This window comes from Balaenoptera acutorostrata, chromosome X, assembly GCF_949987535.1.
Source record: "Balaenoptera acutorostrata chromosome X, mBalAcu1.1, whole genome shotgun sequence".
NCBI classification, from domain to species: Eukaryota; Metazoa; Chordata; class Mammalia; order Artiodactyla; family Balaenopteridae; genus Balaenoptera; species Balaenoptera acutorostrata.
Window position 1 is genome coordinate 18472820 of NC_080085.1, and position 23321 is coordinate 18496140.

Sequence of the window (23321 nt, forward strand, 5' to 3'; positions counted from 1 at the left end):
TATGGGAGTTATTTTCTCCTCTAATAAACAAGCATAGGGTTGAGAGATATGAGGCCAAGTGCTTCCCAGAATCTGAAAATGATTGCTCAGTTGAGGTTGTTTTTCTTTCTCTGAAGAACACCTTTAGGTGATGGTGTTGTTAAGGCTATAATCTTATTTTACAGCCGAATTCCCTCTTTTATAATCAGCACATTTTTTTTTTTTGGACAGTATGATTTGCCTTCAGTGCGGTATCTGAGCAGGTTTGGTCATTTGCTTAGAGAAAAAATGAACTCAGTGTATGAGCTTTAAGGGTTTTCTTCGCCCAGCAACATGCTGGCAGGTTGTGTTACCCTGAATGGTAGCACTGTGCGTGGCTTGTTCACTGAATACGCGATCATGTCTGAATGTTAGGACAATTTATCATCTCCTTTGGGGAAGCACAGAAATTTCACTGATGGTGTGTGAGGCAAGGAACTAGCTGTGGGCCCACTGATGCGTCTATTCAACAGCAGGTTGAAATCCCAAGGGAGCATCAATTACCAAGTTAAATGCAGTTTCTATTTTAAGCTAGAGACTGCAAAGCAATGGGAGAATGCCACATTGCCTTCTAAGGGAAGTTTTAATTGATCAACCTGTGGTCTTTGAATCCAAATGAGCTCTGTTTTCATTCCCCTTGAACCTTTCCACGTCTTATCTCAGAGGGGGGGACCCTAATTCTAGGTCAGCCCAAGAGTGTAGGAGAGGGAGTGTCACAGGATAGCACAGTCACATCCCGCTCCTTCTGGGGACCTAATCATAACAGGAGGCTTTGTGTAAATCCTCTAACTGCTCTAGTTCAAAATGAGCCATACATTTGGGTAATTATCATCCCCCTTGCCCTGGGCCTCACTTTAAAAATTCTACTGTGTCATTCAGCTACTCAGGAATTAACCTTGGAAGCAAAGCTAATTACCCTCCAATCTGTGCTCTCGAAATGTAAAGATCTTAAAAAGTGAGTGGTTGAGACGATTCTGCAGAGCCTTGCTTGTTCCAGATGGCTTCTGCTCCAGAGGGAGAAGCTTTTCAGGTGTCCTGCGCAGTCCTGGACCCTGTGGGGCCTTCTCCTTTCACTCGGGCCTCAAGCATAGAACATAAAATCCCGTCCCGGGGAGGGGAGAGACGCAAGGGGATGTTCTAGGTGAAGGTGCTGTGTTCCCCCCAGCACTCCCTGTGGAGCCTGCCCGAGGTGGGCAGCCAGCTGAGGCGGGTGGAGGGACTATAGTTTGCCCTCAAACATCCTCACCTGTCAGCAGAATCGCTGATAGTTGGACCTTTTATAGCACGTGCACTAAAAACGCCATTGTACCTGTGCTTGCTTTTAATTACTCAAACCGGTGTTGTTTCTAGTTTTTTCTCTCTCTCTCCTAACAAAACTTCAACTACTTGTACCTTGTTCCGCCCCCACGGAAAAGCTGCATAATAATCAGTTGTTTACAAGCCTGTAAGATAAATAATCACACTGCTTCAGTGTGATGTATGAGTTTTTAAAGAGGCATTTAGCATGACACGTGTGAATTTTTAAAATTATAACTTCATTGAAAATAAAATCTGTCTTTCCCTAGATTATATGTACTGTCCAATGACTGATAGACTATGGAACTTGCTAAATCCCATAAAGTGAATTTGAGTCTTAACAAAATAAAATACATATTAAGTGAAAAACTTTTTAAAAATACATTGAATTTGTCTAATGACTCTGGTCTCTATGCTGCAAATTTGACTTGGGAGACTGCATTAAAATATGAAGACGGTTTTTATAACATGAAACCAGAATTTAATTTTGAAACTGAACATGGATCATTTATATATAAACAAAAGGAACACTGGGGCAAATTTTGTAACCCTATCCAACTACCCTAATTAGGAAGGAGTGGAAGGCCTGAGGCAACACGTCACCATATTACTTAGGATCTGTTCTGTTGACAGATGATGATCTGGTATATTTTGTTCTGCTTGATATTCCCCACCCCGTATGTCTACATTAGATTTAGATCATCAGGCTAAGCCACAGCCCAGCGAGGTGCCTGGGACCCACGACCAGGTGGGCACCCCTTCACAAAACCTAAGCTCATCAGGCACCACCTTAATCTGCAGCCAGTCACGTGTGTGCAATAATAGCCCTGCTTTTGGAAACCTATCTCTACGAAACAGAAAAGCTAAAGACTAATTTGTGCTTGGGATGTTTGAAAGGACATCTGGTTTTTTTGTAATGGCAGGCAGTGAAGTGAGGAAAAACGTCATGGTGTTGGGGTGTCTGCCTACCAAGTGGGTGATACACTTGTCTCTAAAATGGTGTGATCTCGAGAACCTGGTCCCTCAAATCTTCGTATTGTGAAGTTACAGGGGCATCTGGGAAGATGAGCAGACTCTAGAGTGGCATGGCTAATTCTTCTTGGCCTGTGATTGTTTCATAGAGACTCTCCATCTTAGCACCAGGAGACACATTTCATCTTTCTTTGGATAGCTAAGGCATGAGCTGCCCCTCGCTTTCATTCTGATCTCTCAGCTTTACTTTATTGTGCCTTATAATGGACTCTACTCCATCTGGCCAAAGGGAATTTCTGAGCGTCTATGGAAGTAAAATGCACTCACCATAAAAGCTGTCCTTGAAGGAGGAATGTCAGTGATGCCCAGTTCCTCAGGCATTATTTAACTTCATTTGCAATGATAAGTCAGCCATAGCTTTACCCGTGGTCCCCAGTAATTCAGAATGAGAAGCCCCCACTTAGGCAATGTGGAATTTGGTTGGCACTTACATCTCATTTCTATCCATGTGGGGGAATATGTAGCTATCTGAAGATATGAAAATTAACGTAGTCTAGATTCACATTTTACATTTACTCAAATATTTATTTGAACTCATAAAAAGTTTATTGACATAATTTAGAAGATGAAGAACTAAAATACATTCCAAATATTGACCAAAATAGTGTGGGAAGTAGCTCAGAGAACTTTCAATCAAAATCATTGCTATGCATATTGCCATATCCTTCTCCATAGAATCATATCCCTCCTCAAAACCACACCCTCCAAGTGGTGAATTCTTGAGCTGATTTGCTCTGCAAGCTGCCAAACGTGAAGATAAAGTAAGTTGTGCAGCCAACTAGAAGGAAGAGGTATAAATGTACAACCAGGACGTTTCTGCTAGAGTCTTAGGCATTCAGGAGGTACATAATCTTCATACAAATATATAAAACTTTTCAGTGAGCTATTTTCATTTGAATCCATTCTCTTACTCTTCAATTCTTCACATCAAGCCTGCAAAGGAAAAAGCAAAGGAACCGTTAGTTTAGTTTCCATGAGATACTTTTAGGGACAGCTTGTAAATCAATATGATAGGTACAAGTCAAAATTGAAGGCCTCATTTTCACTTGAAAACTTCATTTCTCTATTCCATGAAGGTAAAGTGAACTATGAGTAGAAGGTGTGACCATCAACTCTGGCTCTAGTGATCTGAGTAATTCTAAACTAAAGGAGGATGGCTTCCTTCTGAAGGATTAGACTATAATGCCGACCTTAGGATTATGACTTGCAAGACCTTTGGTGCCTTGGTAAATTTGCATTCATGGCTCCCATCCTCCACCCCTCCCTAGAGCCACCCCCATTGCCGTGTAACTTTTTGGTTTCCTACCGTCATGAGTAGGGTAGGATTCCTCATGCCTGAGGTTAGCCATGTGACTTGCTTCGGCCAACAGAATGAGGTAGAAGTGATGGTGTGACAGTTCTGAGCCTGAACCTCAAGAGGGATCACGTGTTTTGGTTTTCCCTCCTGCACGTCTGCCATTGCCACAAGTAGGGTATGCCAGGCTTGCCTGCGGGTCCCTGGAGAAGGATGGGCAGCATGTGGAGCAGAGCCCCCAGCTGACACCGATACGTTAGTGAGCCCAGCCTAGATCAGCTAAGCCACAAACACACGAGCCAGAGTAATAAATGCTTTTGTTTTAAGGCATTGGATTTGGTGACAGTTGGTTATGCAGCCATAGCTAATTGATACGGTGCCATTTCTTTTAAAGGCTCTTGCAGTGCCGAGATGGTTGAACATTATTCACCCATTTGTTTTCCATTATTCTTTGCTGCCTTTTCTTGCATATTTTACTTATGTGGATGGGCTGAATCTTTTCTAAGAAATAGAATGCTTACTTTTTTTAGTACCAATGGCTGTAGAAACAAAGCTCCACAGACAAGGATCCCCCCACCCCCGCTGAGGCAGTCACTATGACTTGGCTCTCTCCATATCCATTCACAATCCCCTTCTCCCTTGCTTTTCTCTACTACAAAGGCTGGTAGCCAAATACTCTCTTTCCCAGTCTCTCTCATGGCTTGGGGCAGCCATGTGACCCAGTTGTGGCCGCTGAGCCCTGAGGAGAATTCTGCAGCAGAGGTCTTTTAGAAAGTTTTGCTTTCCTGTGTATTTCTTTAGAGATTACAAAGCCTGTTGCATCACTTAGCATTTATATAGCATTGCTGTGATGCAGGTTGTATTATACTCATTGTTGAGATGAAACACCTAGAGGTTCAAAGAGCCAAGTGAGTAGCTCAAAGTCTCATAGCTAGTAAAGAGAAAAGCTGGGATTTGAATTCCTGTGTCCTGACTGTAGGGCTCCTTCCACTCCGCTAATGGGAAGGTTTGGATGGTTCTTGAACCGGAGGGGAAGGTAGGAAGGCATCACTGACTGCAGAACTGAAAATGTTACCAACAGCCGTCAGCACTGGCTCACGTATTTTTTCTAGCATTTATTTCTCTTTTTTAGAAACTCAATTTTTAGTCCAGGTCATTCACCAGGAAGAAGCAAGACACCATCTCCTTCCCAGCCCAGGATTTCCTGGCAGAAATGTACTTTGTTGACCAGCAGCTTCCCAGCGTCACCAGGGCGCCCTCCTCCCCATGCCAGTCTGTTTCTCCCCTGTGCACCCTGAACCGATTCTGTTGGACACTCACTGCTTGTGTAACATGATTCAAGCCTTCAAGCCACTGCCTCTTGCCTGATAACTTTTGACTAAAATCCTCCCCTCCCCCCATGGCTCTCCACATCATAGGCTGTGGTGTAATTAGTTGCCTGTATGCATCCTCTCTCCCCGCTCTTCTCTTTCCCGCCATAGCTGTCCTGCCTCTAGGCCGTGACCTTCTGAAGGGTATGAACATGCCCTATTCGTTTTTGCATCCCATTTCCTATCATGGCACCTGACACAAAGCGAGAGCCTAGGGATTGGTGAGGTGGAGCGCTGGAGGGGTGAGAGCAGGACATGAAGTGGGATCGGAGTGCTGGTGAGGCAGCAGGAGTGGGTGAGGGGCCGAAGACGCAGGAAACCGGCAGTGCTGATGAGCTGCGCTGCGTCCCCACTGTGCTGTCACACCTGTCCTAGGCCCCAGCCGTAGCCCCATCGTGGCCAGCGTGTGCCCAAGCCATCTTACTGCTGTGGTCACTGTGCTGGGTGACATATGGCCAGTCTGTCTGGCCGGGTGAGAGGCCCAGCACAAGCTGCCCTTGAAACCGAGACATTCCTTGGGCTTCTCTGAGCAGCATGGAAGGGGTGATGATTCACAGTAAATTGTCACTGAAGCCTGTTCTATGAGGTGGCATTTCTCTCCAAGAAGTGTCCAGACTGTGAAGCCTCATCTGCAACCAGAAATAGGAACCATTTCTATGACAGGCTTGATATGGACTTTGACCCCCACGCATCTGTCTCACATCGGTGGAATTATAGCTATACTGAGAAAGAGAGCATGAGCCATTTGCAGTGACCCTCCAGTGACTGTTTAAAAGCCCTGAGATGCCCCTCGTGAACGGCTTCAGCTTGTGGACCTCTCTGACTTTAAGACCGTTTTGGAAACATAAGGAAACCTTGATGCAGTTTGCCCAGACCACCATGGCCACTGAGATCACCATATTATTTAGGAAAAGCAAATGCACAATTCTTTATGCAGTACTAGCCCCAGGGGAACTGTGCTTCATATGGGGAAGGAGGAACCACTGACTTTACACAGTAACCTCGTTTAATCTACAGAGTGAGCCCTGGTCTTCCTTGTAGAAGGAACTGGGCAGGAGGCAGCTGATGGAACAGAGGAGTCACTGCAGTTGTCCTTCTGCAGACCACCCTTCCCTCCCCCAGCTTCCCCTCTCCCTCCCGGATCCCAGGAGAATTTGAGAGGGCCCAGCAGCCCTGGACACAGGACACTGCTGATGGCCAAGGTCACAGATGGTCCTTCCAGGAGTGCAAGGCCCCGAGAGGACCAGAGTCTCTGTCCTTGGCCTGGTGGGACTCCAGGTGTTCTCAGAACGCCTTTATGTTACCGGAATACCAGAATCCAGGAATTCAGAGACCTGGGTGAGGGCTCGAATTTAAAAATGGGAACAATGGGAAGCGATCCAGGGCTAAAATTGCCCCTGCTGTAAAGCACACTTGTTTGTCAGGGTGCTGGAATGCAAGTGTGTTGGGCGGTGTCCCGGGCCACACTGCTTTGCTGTCTAGACAACAGCTGTCAGCTATTCTCCTGTGTCCTGTTCTCCTGTTGGGGACACTGGTGAGAATGATGGCGAATGCGAGGCCCCCTGTGGAAAAGTCACTCTCCAGCTACTGCACACCCCTTTTGTACCCAAAGCAAAAAAGTTTACATTGGGAAAGGCACACCTTGGCTGGTGCACGGGTGATATGCCAGATATCTCCCGTGTGTCACTCTAGGTCCAGGCTGAGCAGCATGTGATGTTTACACCTTGCCCGACCCATTTATAGCTGCGTTACTCATACCTGGCGCAGCCCCACACACATCATTTAGGAAATGGAGTCCACTCAACACTGCTCTGCATTTGGTCCTTTAACCAGACACTTGGGGGCGGTGCAATGATTACTTCCTCCTACGTGGTGCTAAATCATAGAGCCATAAACACAGTGGCACTCAAACAAATATGTCACCCAGCACAGTGACCACAGCAGTAATCGAGAGAAAGGCGGTGCCTCGTGTTCCATCTGGTTCCATATGCAATGACTGACCAGGCACCCAGAGCAAACTGGTTGAAGCTTTGGAGTTTGTTAGAGGGCATTTGTGGAGTCCCCTAGAGCTCCTACCACACCTCCACGCCAAGGTCGGGGATACGGGAAGTGCACGGCGTGAAACTGCACCCGGGTAACTCCAAACCCAAGACTATTTTATCGCCACCAGCCACTCATAAAGTAAAAGAAACAAAGCTCTAAGTAAAAACTTCTAAAACTTTTTTCTTAAACTGCAAAATATCCACCCAAATTGGGTTTTGTGCATCATGAAGCCTTTGGTGGCTAAAATAAAAATGGAAATGTTTCTACCAATAACTAGTAAAAGCAGGGAAGAGCGGAAAGACACAAAAAGCAGGACATTTTTGGGGTAAAATTCTGCTCCTAAAATCCAGAGTCAACAGTGTTACGTGCTGGGTGAGGAGAATTTGAGTGACCTTAAGGAGAAGGCAAATTGCATGTCCAGGTCAAATCATTAAAAATAAGCTCAAAAGGGTTTTTTAAATCCTACTGTATTGAGAGTTTGTTGCCTTGGATATCAAGTCAGGGTCCGGCAGGTGAGACAACATTGAATTTGTTTGGGGAGATCTTGGTGGAATAAGGGGTATAATCCAAGACCAGTCACCACTGGTGGCTGCTCGTTTTGTGGTCAATTTCTCCATCTCTCAGAGCACAGACCTCCCTGTTTCTAAAGGGGCCACGGATTTTACTGGAGAAACACTGGCCCGAGACTTCCTAGCAAAGCAGAGCTTGATAACGCGCAGAGGTAGACAAAGTAATGAACAAGTCGAGTAGACTGCTGTCTTAACAAGAGGTTCCAAAGATGGCAAAACCCTTCTATGTTATTTAGGCTTGAGCATTTGAGACCTAGGGACAATGGCGCTTACATCAGAAATACCCAGTATCCTCTTAGAACTGTCTGGCACGGTCTCTGGCAGTCAGAGGTCCTGGGACATCCAAACGGAAAAGCAATTTCTTGACATAAAGTTAACATATGAAATAAATGTAGGCCTCCCTGTCTGTCTCTAATAAGACATCCTGGAAAGCACATTGTCACAGAGATCCCCTTAGAGCTGATTGACATTTTGTTTGTTTATTTTTACAGTAACAATTATGGTAGTTAGTGGTCCATAGTCTCAGTATTCAAATTAAAAACCTGGCCGTTGGTACACCATCAGGCAGATATAAAAGCTTTATAATCCTCTAAAGTAGTAAAACTGTTTTCGGAGATGAATGGAACTTGAGTTTTCTTATTGCTCCTCCTTTTATAAATTAGGAAATTAGGGAATTCCCTGGCGGTCCACTGGTTAGGACTGCACACTTTCACTGCCGAGGGCCCGGGTTCAACCCCTGGCCAGGGAACTAAGATCCCACAAGCTGCGCAGCACGGCCAAAAAAAAAAAAGAGAGAGAGAGAGAAATTAGGAAATTAAAATCCAGAGGGGTTGAATCCAAGGTGAAGGTCCAAGGTCGCACAGCTAGTTAATGGCTGGTCCAGGACTAAAAGCTTGTCTGGAGCTCTTAGCTCCTACAATAAATCTTTACATGTTGACGGTATTAGAGGCACCTTGCATGAACAACTGATACATAGAAATGTATTTGTAATGTAAAAATAATCTGACTTGGCATTCTTGTGCTTGTTCTAATGAACATCCAATTTTAATTTCAAAAGATATTTTTGCCTTGTCAGAATTTAGTAGAGTTTTTAAAATATTTTTATAGAGTAAAATGCATAAATCTTAAGTGAACAGCTTCATGAATTTTTTTATGTATGTATATACCCATGTATGGCTCTTATTTTTACATAACTCTTAAATACTACCCGGTATGCCAGTAATATATCATCAAGGTTTTGTTTGTTTGTTTGAGAAATACCAGTTCCAAGAGACGATAAAACAAGTTTCACCTTTGAAAGAAAGGGAGGGGAGGGGAGGGGAAAAAATCTTTCCATGGTCAGATAAATTGAGGAATACGGGGTTAAGCAGAGATAAACCATTTTCTTAGTTTTAGAGCTCCTCAGAGCTTTAAATATACAAATATATATTGTGTATATTGGGTGTGAGGATGATATCATGTAGCATTTCAAAATTTACTTGATTACTGAATCATTTATCCAGTTTTCTACTGTTTGTATTCTTTTTCATTTATCATTCATTATAGCACAGATAGTGTGCATACTATTCCATCAGGTGGATATATGAGAGTTGAATTAATCGTAATCCTATTGTTGGATACAGGTTCTTAATCAATTTTGCTATCATAAGTGAACAAACCTTTTCCCACACGTTTTCTTTAGGATGGTGTCCATCAAGGCCTAAGTGGGTTGGAGGACATACAAATCCGCAATGGCTGGAACTTTCTCCATTTACTAAGCCCCACACCCTCATCATCTAGACTGGCATAGTGCCTGCTGTACAGAAGACAATATCTGTGAGGGAATGAGCAAGTGTCCATTTCATGATCATTTTCCCACTTATTTTTGTGAATATTACAAGAGAAAAATTGCTAACTTTTTTTATTGAGTATCCCCCTTTGAATACTAGTGAGGCATATTTTCTCATGGCTTCTCTACTAATTATACATCTACTTCTGTGAATTGTGAGTTCATTTCCTTTATTTATCTATTAAGGTGTTAATGTTTTGCTTCCCAGTTTGCGTGGGCTCTTTATACAATTGTACACTTCATGCAAAACAGTTTTCTTGATAGAGTTCACCATTTAATGTTTGGGGTTTTTTTTTTTCAAGTACAGAATTGATTTTTAATTAGCAAGATTTTGAGGGATGATTTTGATGGCTCTTCTTTAAAAAGCTATCTGGGCAAGCTTAAATCAATGCCCTCATTTTTTTCCCCAAATCATTCCAACCATTATTTTTAAAGTTAGTTATAGCCAAATCCTCCCTTTTGAAGCCATCATCAAAGGCCTTTAATTTTATCACCTTAAAAGTGATAAGAGGTCAAAAAAGAAGGATGTTCATGGAAAGGAAAGCATCGCCTTGGAGATGTGGGGTGTTATTTAGAAGCTGTGGTAAATCACTCCTAAAGTTGGGGAGGGGGGTGAGTTTTTTTAAACCCCCCAGAACAGGAGCTCAAACTTGGCTACACATTAGAATCATCTGGTGAGTTATTAAAACTTCCGAGGCCCAGGCTGCCCCAGAGCAATGACATCAGCGTCTCTGGGGGTGGGCTCAGTATTTTTTAAAGCTCCCAGGCCTCTGATGTGCAGCCAAGGTTGCGAACCGCTGGCCTAGAAGCACTTCTCAGACTTTAATGTCCAGAGGAAGTACTTGGTGATCCTGTTAAACTGCAGATTCTGACTCAGGAGGCCTGGGATGGGGCCTGAGGTTGTACATTTCTAGCAACCTCTCAAGGGATGCTGTTGCTGTTGGCCCATGGCCACTTTGAGAATCGAGGGTCTAGAGCAGTGGTTCTCAATGAAAGGGATGGTATTTTGCCCCCCAGGGGCCATTTGGCGATATGTGGAGACATTTTTGGTTATTAAAACCAGGAGGAGGGAGTGCCACTGACATCTAGTGGGTAGGGCCAGGGATGTGCTAAACAGCCTACAGGCCCCAGGACAACCCCCACTCCAAAGAGTTATCTGGCCCAAATGTCAGTAGTGCTGAGGGTAAGAAACCCCACTCTAGAGAGGGCTGGTTCTGTGAACGAAAATGATCCCAAACCTGAGCTGGAAGGCTGTCTGCTCTGGTGTGATGAGTGGTCCCTTCTGAGAAGCATTTCTGATAAAACATACGAGTGATTTTTTTCTGATCAACTTTAATGAGATTAAGAGCCCCTTGTGGGAAATTAGATTTACCTGCCTCACTAAATTAGCCTTGTGACAGAGTTTAAAGACCACTTGTACCCAGTCTAACAGTGTTATCTAACCACATTTTTTCCTATTCCAAGTTTTTGAACTGGCTTTTTGAAGCCTCTTTAAGCAGCTTTGAAATAAAGCTTTGACATGTGCTGGCAATGAATTCATCAGAGAAATTGCTTCAACACCATTTGCCTTGCCAGCCTCCAAGCTGCTTTCCAGGTGGACCCTGTCTATAAATTCAACTGTTTACTGAGTGCCTTCTGTGGAGACATTGTAGTGCAGACTCTGCTTTCAGATCCCAGCAATCCTACTTTCTAGCTGCTTCACCTTGGGTAAGTGTTCTATTAAGTACAGGGAAGTAACAGTACCAAACTCCCAGGGCTGTTGTGAGGATAACATATTAAAGTGTTCAGCAGAGTGCTTCCCACATAGTAAATGCTCGATAAATGTGAACTGTTACTATTACTCCAAGCTGAAGACCCAAAAAAGCTTATAGATCGATGTGCCTGTCCCCCTCCTCTGCCGTCCAAGCAAGACTGAGTCTTTGTTGTCTTGGCGTCAAGCTCTTTGGGGTGATGGTTGGTGGAGGTCTAAATGGGCGGAGAGCACTGAAAGTAGTGAATTGAGTTGAAATTACAGAAAAAAGAAGGGCTGGGGCAATCGGATAACCGGATTCTGGGGAAAGAATGAAGAGACATTTGGGGTAAGAAGTCTCTAGGATGAAGGACTTTCAGGCTGATAATGAATCAAGAATGTTTACGTCACTTTACAATGTTAATCATAGGTGAAAATTTGCATTCCTTTTTGACATTGCTTTCAATGATCAATTTATGTTTCTTTTGGAGGAGGCTCTGTGCTTAAATGGTCTTAAAGGTGGAAACCAGATGCCTGGTTTTATTTTGGTTACATTACATGCCAGAAAATGTATTAGGTAGGCACTGTGGATACACTAGTGGGCAAGTTATCCCCCTTCATGGAACTGAACATCTAGAAGGAAAGTCAGACAAGAAAATAAGTGATGGCAATCCATTCCTCCATGGTGATGGGTGCAGCTGTGATGGGACAAAGGCAGCTGTGGATGCTTTATCCAGTTTAAGGGGCTATGGAAAGGCTTTTCCAAAATTGTATTTAAACGGAGACCTGAATGATGGGTAGGAGTTAGCCCGCTCATGGGTAGGGGAGGAGAGAGATTGGAAAATAATATTCTGAGCATGTATAAAGGCCTAGAGTCAGCATGACACCTCCCTGAACTGGCTTGGAGCAAGGGATGCCCTGGGTGGGCAGAAATGCCAGTTGGGAGAACCTGGTGCGTCTGAGCCAGTTAGTGCAGGCCCTGGGGGCAGTGGGGAGCCACTGAGGCCTGTTCTGCAGGGCCGTGACATGATCACTTTTGTGTTTTTACTTTTTAAAAAAACCTGTTTACTGCAGGGCTCTGGTGATGAAAAACAAGGGAGAAAAGGCTTTAAGGAGTGAAGGGCAGAGGTCACTCTGACAGCTGTGGGCTATTAATGCTCCGATTGTTCGGTGAAGTCATGTGCGTGGCAGCAACAAGCATGGTGGATGAATGGAGTTTGCAAACCTTCTTTCAAGGTGAAAGAGGGGTCAAACATTTCAGAAACTCACAGCACTTATCCAAGGGCTCTCGCCTGAGGATTGAGAAAGGCAGCCCCTCACCATCAGCAAAGGCCCAGGGACTCCCCACTGAAGGATCTCTGCTCCAGATCTCAGACTTCCAGCAGGGGCTTAGGAAAATTCCCACGGGCCTCCCACTTTACTTGGAGAGCTAAATACGAGACAAATCACAAGTGACCACAGACTGCCAGGCGGGCTCTCACCTGGCAGTGCGCAGTATTTTGTGGGCTAGGAAGAATCTGAGCTTAAACAAAGCAGAAATGGACAGTTTCTCCGATCCCATGGCTTAATTTATTGAACAGGGGAAATAAGCCTTGGGAGGAAGAAGGACCCATTCCTAATGATTTAACCATTAATAAAGCCCTACTATAAATGGAACTCAGGAGAGAAGGTAGCTTGTCAGAGGGCGAAGGAGCGGGCCCCATTAGGCAAAATAGGTCAGGCAGGGAGAAAGTTGTCCTGTCTCCTGATAGTTACGTTGATCAGAGATGACAAGCCTTGTTGTTTTTTAACTGTTTGAAAAGGGATAGAGAATAAGAGGTTTCTTTCTGGTTGGTGTCCTTCTTAGAAGATGGCTGTTTCAAAGAGGATCCTGAAAAGAGAAGAACTGATAGTATTTATCACAGTTTTGAGTTTTGTGCTTAAAAACCTGTGTGTATGTGTTTTCAGAAACATAAGTTTTTACCGAAAAAAATTCTGTGCTTCTCCTAGGGAGTCCCTATGGCTGATCACTGTCTTTCATTTGGGATTAATGAAACAGCAACTCCTAAGGAGGGTGGCCTTTCCACTGATTTTTGGTGTTACTCTCTGCTTTTTTTCCACCCTCGGAAATCAAGAGAGAACAGGAAAACTATCACAATAGGAGAACAAAGCGAGGAGAGGGACTAGTACACAAGCTAAGATTTGTCCCTCCAGCCCTGACTTTTTAGTTTACTTCTGGATTTGCCCTCCCTAAGAGGTTCCACTTTCTTCTCCTTCCTTTTGGAGCACCTCCTCCCTAATGACTCAAGGAAGTGAAGAAAAACTTTTCCCAAGTGCTCAGAGTTTGCACTTTGCTTATATGTTGTCTGGTTTATAAAAGCTTCTGCTGTTAAAAACATCATGGAAACTGGCTTCACATTTGGAAATAATCTTTCTAATCTCTCCAAAGATAAACAACATTTGGTGTTTTAAATAAATACAAGAACTTGTGGATGGTGACGATCAGTAAGGTTAAAAGAAAAGCAAATACTGAAATGTTAAGGCTGTGTGACTTTGGGCAAAACCTCATTTCTCCAGACCTCAGTTTTCTCATCTGTAAAAAAAAAAGAAAAGAAAAAAGAAAGAGGGGTAGGCTGCTGCTTAGGCATCCTCCTAGATGGCCCCCAGTGAGTCTTGCCACCTGGCATTCTTACCCTTGTATAGACCTGTCCAACACCAAGTAAAGCTGACTTGTGTAATCAATAGCATATTACAGAAATGACAGAGTGTGACTTCCGAGACTGGGTCATAAAAACCAATGCAGCTTCCGCCTTGCTCTCTCTTGGATCATTGGCTCTGGGGGAAGCCACCTGTCATGTTGTGAGGGCACTCAAGCAGCCTAGTGGCGCCAAGGCCTCCTGATAACAGTCATCACCAATCAGCTAGCTGAGTGTGCCAAATTAAAAGTGGATCTTCTGGTCTTAGTCAAGGGTTTAGATGACTGCAGTCCCAGCCAGTATCTTGACGGAAACCTCATGAGGGATGCCAGCCAGAGCCATGCAGCTCAGCCACTTCTGAATTCCTGACCCACAGAAACTCTGAGATAATATTATTGTTTTAAGCTGCTAGGTTTGGGGTAATTTGTTATACAGCAATATATAACTAATACGGTTGCCTTAAGCCAAGTCCAGCTCTTATATTTTATATGTCAATGAGTAGGTGTTATTTCTGGGAATCATGAAAAATTGGCATTTCATTTATGTCAAAACCCAGATCCTAGCTGCACGGTAGGACTGTATTGCTTCAGGCATTTCTAAAAAGATGAGTAGCCAGTCTCTAGGGACCTGGCATCCTGAGAACTCATGGATTCAACTTTGTGGAAGCAGGCCAACACAGCTGGCTGACCTTGAACCAAAGCTTACAGTACGATAGTTCAGCACCCAGCAATTAGTCCTTAGCACATTGTACCAAAAACGTATCCCACTTATATTATGTTTACACTCAGACACTGAACTTGTTAAAAGAAACTTCAATGGAATGGGGACTTACCTGGGCTCTGTTCTTAATGAGTCACTCCAAAGGGTGCAACTGGGATTATTTGGAGGGAACAACACCCGTAGCAGTTTTTAGTGTGAGATGAATTGGGATAGGGGTTAAAAGTTGCTGAGTTCATGGTTAAACTCAAGTGACTCTCCAGGGTGGGGGGGTATAGAGAGGACCTCTGCATGGGCCTGGACCTTGGTTAGACTAAGTGGCATCGATGGTGCCCTGACCTGTGAGAATATGGCTCTACGTATCTTGGGATAGACACACATCACGACAGTAACAAGGCACAGCACACTCACTAGGGGGAACCAGCGTGTCTTCAGCCCCTTCTAAGCCCCTCTAAGCTATTTTTTGGACTCATGTGGCAGTCTGGATAACTTAGTATCTCTTCCCCATGTCCTGTCCCAAACAGAGGCTGTGGCTCACCACTGGATCACCCTCTGAATAAATGTACATATATGCTGCATGGCTTTCCAAGAACGTGTGGCTTTTTTCCATAGTTAGAGACTTTCATCCCAGCCACCTTGACATTCAACCGAAGAAATACTTTTCCAAACAAGAAAGATTTCAGTTTGGTTTGTCCGTGGAGGATCTGAGAAACATTCTCTAACTCAGTCCTTCTGACCTGAGTTGCACATTAGACTCACCCAGAGGTCTTGTGAAACATACCCCTCCCTCAAGGAATTATGGGTCGGGGTGGGGCGTCGGCAAGTCCAGGTGATCCTAGTGTGCAGTCAGCACTGTGGATGGTCTAACTGTACCCAGCAACTTGCTGCTGCCTGACTCCAGGACTAAGATAACTAGAATAAAAATAAGTGATTCTCACCCAAAGCCCAAGGCTGGACAACTCAGTTGTTCAGAAACTGGCTTCAGTTCTTACGTCATAATATTTGAGAAAAGCTATACAACTGCCTATCAATCAGCCAGGTAGCTGGGATCCTGGTCCTGTCTTGTATTGGACTTGAAAGATGTTCAAATTTAGAACATCTTCTGTGTTTTATTTCCACTACCTGGACATCCATAACAGTACGCTTGAATGAAGATGATCAAACCTGGCTTTTTGGTCTCTGCATATATTTGAAACTTGGCGAGGCCTTCCTTAGAAATATTTCTATAGAGATTGGAAAAGTGACTCCTCTTCTTTCTTCCCAACCGCTGCATCCAGAGGTCTCTGTATTATTTCTTACAATTGCATGTGAATCTAAAATTATCTCAAAATAAAAAGTTTAAAAAGAAAACCAGGTTGTGGGGTACATTTGGCCCCTGAGCCCTGGTTTGCCAACCCTTGGACTGTAGCAGTGTTAGAACTTAACAGTTACAGAAATTAATATTGTATCAGTGAGATTAAGTGACTGTTAGGTAAGTTGATGCCACTAGCATTCCTCAGGCATTATTATTAGGATTGTCCCTCATAATTTACACAGTACGTTTCACCCCCATGGAACTTTATCTGCCACATGGAGAATTGGCCTGGGGCAATGGTTCAGAGTCAGACAGCCTGGATTTGAATTCTGGCTGCCCCACCGTCTAGCTGTGCCACCTTGGGGAGGTCATGTAACTTTTCTGTGCCTCAGTTTTCTCACCTGTAAAATGGAGCTCTTATGTATACTAACTCATTTAAGAATTACAAGGTAAAGTGCTTGGAACAGTGCCTGACCCTTGGAAGCACTATTATAAGCACTAATGATTGTTGCTTCATTGATGCATTATGTATCTGAATTTCAGCAAGAAAATTTGACCTAGTTGCTCACTATACCTTTGGATACTAGCTGTAAAACCGTGGACCAGATAATGGGATAGTTAGGGGATTTGGAATATCCAGACCTAAACAGTCTAGATTGATGGCTCTAGGTCAGTGGTTCTAAAAGTGTGGCCCCTAAACCAGCAGCAGCAGTTCATGGGTACTTGTCAGAAATGCATATTCTCGGGCCTACCCCAGACGTACTGAATCAGAAACTGGAGGTGGGGCCCAGCAATCTAAGTCTCAGGAAGCCCTCCAGATGATGCTGGTGTATGAGAAAGTTTGAGAACCACTACTCTAGGCCAATCTGAAGAGTTTCCATTGCCACAGCCCACAGGATGCTGTCCTTGGTGCTGCCTTGTCCCCACTCTCCTCAAGACCTCAGTTAAATATAGGAACGAGCTTGCTTCTCAAATTAGCAGATCAGAGATGCAAAGCCAGCCTGGAGGAATAACTACACTGTTGGATGCTGGAATGTGGACCTGAAATGATCTCAGTCGGTTGGAAGTGCCAGCCAAAATTCGCGAAGTTGTTGTGATTTTTAATAGTGCTTTATTTTTACCTAACGCAAATTTCTAACTCAAGTTTCTTGGCATTTTAACTCCTACATGTTCAGTGAGGTTGTCAGCAGTGATGGTGGGTATCCAGGCACCACATTTCTAGTTAGCACCATGGCCAGGACTGTAGGATTGCAGCAGGTTGACCCTGAGTCCAGGAGCGAAGCCCTGCCCATCACCTCTTGGCATTTCATAATTTGATCACCTAGTGAGAAAGGGTGCCAGCCAGGAGAAAACACAGTCTGCAGTCAATTATGAAGGGATGGCAATGAGATGGTGGGGAGGTTCGGGATCATTCTAATGCAGCTGTATTTGCCATCTGTTCTGGTCTCTGAGCATTATCAGCTGTTTTGTCTTATCTGGGCCACATGCTCTTCCCATGCACTGGGATTCCCTGCCAGCCAGGGACTCTAAGACCAGCTCGGTGGTGTAGCCTGCTCCTGGCAGTGGAAGCAGGTCTATAATTGGCCCATAATTGGATTCGATTTGGCTCAGAATGACTCCCAGGCTGTCTCTCCCCTGACAGATAACCAGCAGTAAACTTCGTATATAATTCTGCAGGGAATCTGGGATGCCATTTCTTGGCTGTTGCTGACAATGGAGAGCTTTCCAGAAGAGTTGACCTTTAGGGTGATGATTTGGGGCTATCTTAAAGTGAAGTTTTCCCCAGGCTCATTGGTTTGCCACCTGGTCTTTCTGAAATTAAGACATTTCAACCAGATTTTCAAATTCCATGATATCAAATATGTGTGTGTGTGTGTGTGTGTGTGTGTGTATAAATGATACAGTATGTTTTTTTAATTAGGCAGCAAGAAAACAGTAAATAGAAATGGAAATTGAGATAGTACCTTTCCTTTGAAATATATGTATAGATCTAAGTGGGTAGCTTAATCCTAGCTCTCTTTCTCTGTCAGTGAGAGAAGTCCCTCTGGGTATAAGCAGAGCCATTACCTGTCCTGTTCTGGACCACAGCACAGTTTGTAACTAACCCCTCCTTGGCACCTGCTGCACACTGCATTGGTGGTCCTACTTTTCTGATTAAAAGGGATCACACTCATTTTCTACAGATGGACTTGACTAGACTTAATTAATAATTAGTCTTAGAACAAACTTCCTCTTGAGGGACATGACGATACATCCCACAATCTTCCACCCTGGGTGAAGTTGGAAGTCACATAAGAATGAACTGCAAATTTGATTCCTGCCCTACCTGTCTCATGGAACTGTTGTGAGCCTTGAAAGAGAAGGAACACAGAAGTATGGTGGAATTCTTAAAATCAAGGGCAAGGGCTTGTTAATACAAGTAGGTTCTAGTTAAAAGATGGGATTTAAAACTTGCCATAAAACTCCAAATAAACCTCTGTTTCCTCATTGCCAAGTTCATGACTCCCCCTAAAGTGGCCATTTCACAGAGTCTCCAAGCTGCCATGTTATGTGGCACCTGTTTTTATTACTGACTGCCTACCTGTTTCACTCTTATTACAAAGTAGACATGACTTAATTGTCAAATTAAGTAACATCAGAAAGAGGCAGAAAACACTCCTGGAGAATAATAAGATGGGGAGATTGGATGTGAATGGGGCATAAGCCAGGACAGGATGTCATGGAGCAGACACAAGGGCACTTCTGGATGTTTAGATCGACATGGATCTTGTTTTAGTTTCTGGACCAGACTTCAATAGTACACAGTCTGTGTACAAAAGATTACTAAAAAGATGAGATGCCTCTTTTTTTGGCCATCAAGCCTGTTCAAAATGCTCAGTAAAATGGTGTCTGAAATGCATTGTTTCACTTTTCCTTGATAGTAAGAGAATGGCAGCTTGACTCTTTAAATATTTCTTTAACTGATTTTCTTCAGTGAAAGATCAGAAATTGCAAACTGGACATATTTGGTAGTTAAAAGTGGCTGGGGAGGGGGTAGAGATCCCTTGAAGTCTCCAAAATCAAATGAAAGTGCTGAAGTGAAATGCTTGTCATTTTGCTGGCTTTGGAAATAGGAGCTGCTGCAGGTTTTGAAAAATGGGACTGCAGTGCCTCCTCCAGGAGAAAGGTGGTAACTTCAGGTTAGAAATCATCTCAGGAATGCTTCAAGGAGGGGTCCTCCCAGGTACTTAAAGGGTCTCAGTGAGCTCAGATTAGTCACAAACAATTAATGAGTTTTCTTTTTCAGTGAGCTTTTTCATATTCCCTGGGGAAATATGCAGAGCCACTCTTCAGAGAGTATTTCATTTAAAAACCAACCAACCAACACTTGGCCTTGGAAGAAAGGGGCTGAGAGCAGAGGGCATGGACAGGTTGTGGGGACAACAAAGGGAAGGACATTTTCTGGATGTCACTTTGTGCCAGGTGCCCCATCTGAGTCAACTCACTGTCTTTATGGTTGCCTCTGAAGTTCGGGATTATCATTTCTGTTTATAGACGTGGCTCAGAATGGTCAGGAACTTGCCCAAGGTCACAGACTTACTACGTGACGTAGCCGGAAGTAGAGCGCAAGTGTGTCCCACTACATCCAGCACGTCCAGTGCTCAGTGTCTTAAGTTGGTAACATGCTATCGTTAGTAATAATAATAGCACCCACTGCACTGGAGACTTTGTACACACCATGTATGTTAACTCGGTGTTTCTCACCCTCGACACTCCTGACATTTCTTGTGGGGGGCTGTCCTGCACGTTGTGGGATGTTTGGTGGCATCCCTGGCCTCTACCCACTAGATGCCAATAGTACCCACCCTGCGTTGTGACAACCAAAAATGTCTCGAAACATTGCTCAACGACCCTTAGGACGTGGAGCGAAATTGCCCCCGTGAGGTAGGCATTTCTCTCATTTTTCAGAAAAAGAAACAGAGTGCTAAGCCAAATCACAGACCGAGCGAATAACAAAACCAGGGCACGAACCTACTCCTGCATCACCTCTAAACTGTGTGCTCTTCAACCTTCTTTCAGTAGAATATTTGTTTTCCAACATCCTGTCTAGAATCTCTGTCACTTGTATTCAAAGGCCATGACTTGTTTCTTCCTTCCTGCTGCAGCTGTTATGTGCTAAAGTCCCCTCTCACATTCACACCCAACTAGACTGGGAGTCCCTCGGGGGACATTGTCTTGTATCGCCTACCGTTAGTGTGATAGTGCCTGGCATGGAGTAGGTGCCCAGATGTTCACTTACTAAAGGAGTGAATTCATTCCAGTACTTTAACCCTTCCTGTTCAAACCCAGTTTATTCTGTTAACTTGTTTTATGGAGAAAAAGGTTACTTCGGCCAAAGTAAATTCCAGGTAGCCCAAGTACAAAATGATTAGGAAATGAAAATTAATTGAGTCTGAATAAATGGATGTTTGAACACTCAGAATTTAGTAACTCCATTTGGTAAGTTTTCAGGAACTGCTGCCTCTGGAACTAAAGAGCAGCCATGGTTCCTATCATTTGTATCTAAAATTGGGCGTCAGGCAAGAGCTAGGCAGAAAAATGTGTATGACGTGTTAAGGATTCAGCTGCGCGTGTGACACGTCACGGAAGGAAGTGCCACTGTCCTTTCTAGAAGGCATCCAGTGACTTCTGGGTGGTAAGACAGGCTTGCTTTCTGCTGTTTTTCCAGCAGTCAAGATGAATGGTTCTGAGCAGTCTTTGTTACACCTGCCTAGTCGAAAACGACTCCAGTCTGTCCGCTGCTTAAAAGAAATTGTCCCTCGGTGAGAAGCCAGTTGACTGTCCCTGCCTGGGATTAAAGCAGCCACCACCTCGCCATCTGCATAAAGCCCTAAACCGGAGGGTGTGGAATGATCAGTTCCCGGGCAGGGAGCCGTGGCGAGGGAGTACAAGTTAAATGTGCAAGTCTCGATTTCCCCCTCCTGACTCTTTCTCCTTCTCAAATGCCACAACGTGCGGGGGGAGTTAAAACAAGCAGCGTTGTCACGATGCAGCCAAGCCTGATTAGACAGCCTGGAATTCACTTCCCCAGTTTTCTACGTGGGCTGCACACAGTGTGAGAAAGAATGAAAGAAAAGGCTTCATGGGTAGGAGATGGCTGCCTCTTGATGACACAGAGACGCCTGCCAAGCCCTCGCTCAGCCCAGGAGCAAAGGAGGGCTCTGCAGAGGCCTGGCCTTCCTCTGCTGCAGTTTTGTCAGCACTGGGCTAGGGCCGCGGCCACCACTGCTGCTGTTCCATCCCCTCTCCTTCCTCTCCTCCTCCTTTCCTTCCTTTCCTTCGCCGCCTTGGCCTTTCTCTGTGTCTCTCTCATGCTTTCTCTGATATTTACAGACATTAATGAACCCTTCTGTTTGTCCAAGACCCTTAAAGAGAGCAAATTATTTGTGCTTCCAGGCAATATTCTGCCCCTTCACCTGGCCCCGGCTAGACTCCCTGATGTGTGTTTGAATCCCCAAAGCTGACAACCTCGGCGCCTGGTGCATGCTTTATGCTCACTAAATACTTGTTGAATGACTGACTGAATGCATGCATGAATTGGATAAATGAATGAGCAAACGAATGAACGAGTAAATAAACCAACATGTCAGAGTTGTGGTGTCACCTCTTTGTGGAGGTGACAGTTTCTGCAGCCTCTTTAAGCCTTTGTTTGTTTTTACTGTGACCTAACGCAGTGAAATATTGGAAAAGCCCAGAAGACTACAGTTAAATAACATTTTTAAAGAATGCAGTGGGTGCTAGTGATTAAAAGGACTGGCTGTGGAGTGCGGCAGATGACAGTTGGCATCTCACCTCCGTGACTTACAGGCTGGATGACTTTGGTCAAGTTACACAAACTCTCTCAGCCTTCTTTTTCCCCATAAATGAAATGGGCATCACAGTATATGCTCCATGCAGTCAGCATGAGGAGTAAATGAAATAATGTATGTGAAGTGCAAGACACAGTGTCAGGTATATCACGAACATATAATAAATGCTAACGATGACAATAAAAATGATGACATTGATGTTAGTGCTGCTGATTACTAATACTTAATGTTTAACATTCATATTTTAAAAGACTTGATGAGAGACTTCCCTGGTGGCGCAGTGGTTAAGAATCCGCCTGCCAATGCAGGGGACCCGGGTTCGAGCCCTGGTCCGGGAAGATCCCACATGCTGCGGAGCAACTAAGCCCGTGCGCCACAACTACTGAGCCTGCGCTCTAGAGCCCGCGAGCTACAACTACTGAGCCCGCGTGCCGCAACTACTGAAGCCCGTGTGCCTAGATCCCATGCTCCGCAACAAAGAGAAGCCACCGCAATGAGAAGCCCGTGCACCACAACGAAGAGTAGCCTCCACTCACCGCAACTAGAGAAAGCCCGCGCACAGCAACGAAGACCCAATGCAGCCATAAATAAATAAATAAATAAATAAATAAATAAATAAAAGACTTGATGAGCTGCTGAGATAACCTACTGCTTTCTGATACATTTGCGGTGAAAAAATAACCTACCAAAAATAGTTGTGTTTAAGGCCTAATATGTACCATATACCATAAATATATTTAGTTTACCAATTGACAAGAGAATCATATTTAAGAGTGGTTGATTCCTAAGTCTCTGATTAATGTGAAGAGATTATAAATATTGGGCAGTTAATTACTATTCTCTTTTTATTAATGTTTTGATTTCTGTAAAATGCAGTGCATTGATTGCTTGGAAAGGAACGTTTGCAAGTTGGTCCTGACATCAAGTTTTCAAGTTGATCAATCAGGGTTACTTAGTCTCAGCACAACTAACATTTAGGACTGGATAATTCTTTGTTGTGGGGGGTGGGAGCTGTCCTGGGCATCATGGGACATTGACCAGCATCCCTGACATCTCCCCACTAGGTGACAGTGGCAGCCCATACCTCCCTCAAGTTGTGACAACTCAAACTGTATCTAGACATGGCCCTCTGCCCCCAGAACCACTGGGTTAGGGTAATGAGTTCCATTGCATTGGGAGCAGGGCAAGTGCCAGTGGTAACTGCCCTTTAGCCCGTGGAAATCTACCTGCCAGAGTACAAGGTTCTACAAAATTTGGTCCTGAGTCACCTCTGCCTTCTAGAGAGCTGGCCGGAGCAGATGTGCTTCTCTGGGCTCAGATCTGTTCTCACCAATTCCACATCCCTACTGAGAATTCACACACTAGGCCATCCAGATCTCTGTTTTAATAGAAACCATCCAGGTAGCTTCTGTGTGTTTGCTGTAGAGAGGCTCTTAAAGCAACTGCCACGATCAGCTCAAAGGCTCCTCACGTTCGCCCTCAAGAGTACTCTACACCCACACAGGCTGTAACCAGGGCCTAGAACAGTAGCTTTGCCAGGCAGGTTAACAAATGAATAAAACCTTGATGCAGTTCAGAACCACTGCAAAACTCATCTTTATCCTAAC

The 23321-nt window shown here is 44.3% G+C and overlaps 1 protein-coding gene across 2 annotated transcripts in view; it reads right to left on the reverse strand.

Annotated features, from left to right (window-relative positions):
* Nucleotides 1-2840: 2840 nt before the first annotated feature.
* The window catches only part of SMPX (small muscle protein X-linked), a 52613-nt gene continuing 32132 nt past the window's right edge, over nucleotides 2841-23321 (reverse strand). The window contains exon 5 of one of the 2 annotated variants that reach the window (XM_007174663.2): nucleotides 2841-3279. The gene's annotated coding sequence lies outside the window, so the exon portion shown is untranslated. Of the gene's footprint in view, nucleotides 3280-12757; nucleotides 13050-23321 lie in introns of those variants that run through there. The other variant, XM_007174664.3, reaches the window with a different exon arrangement.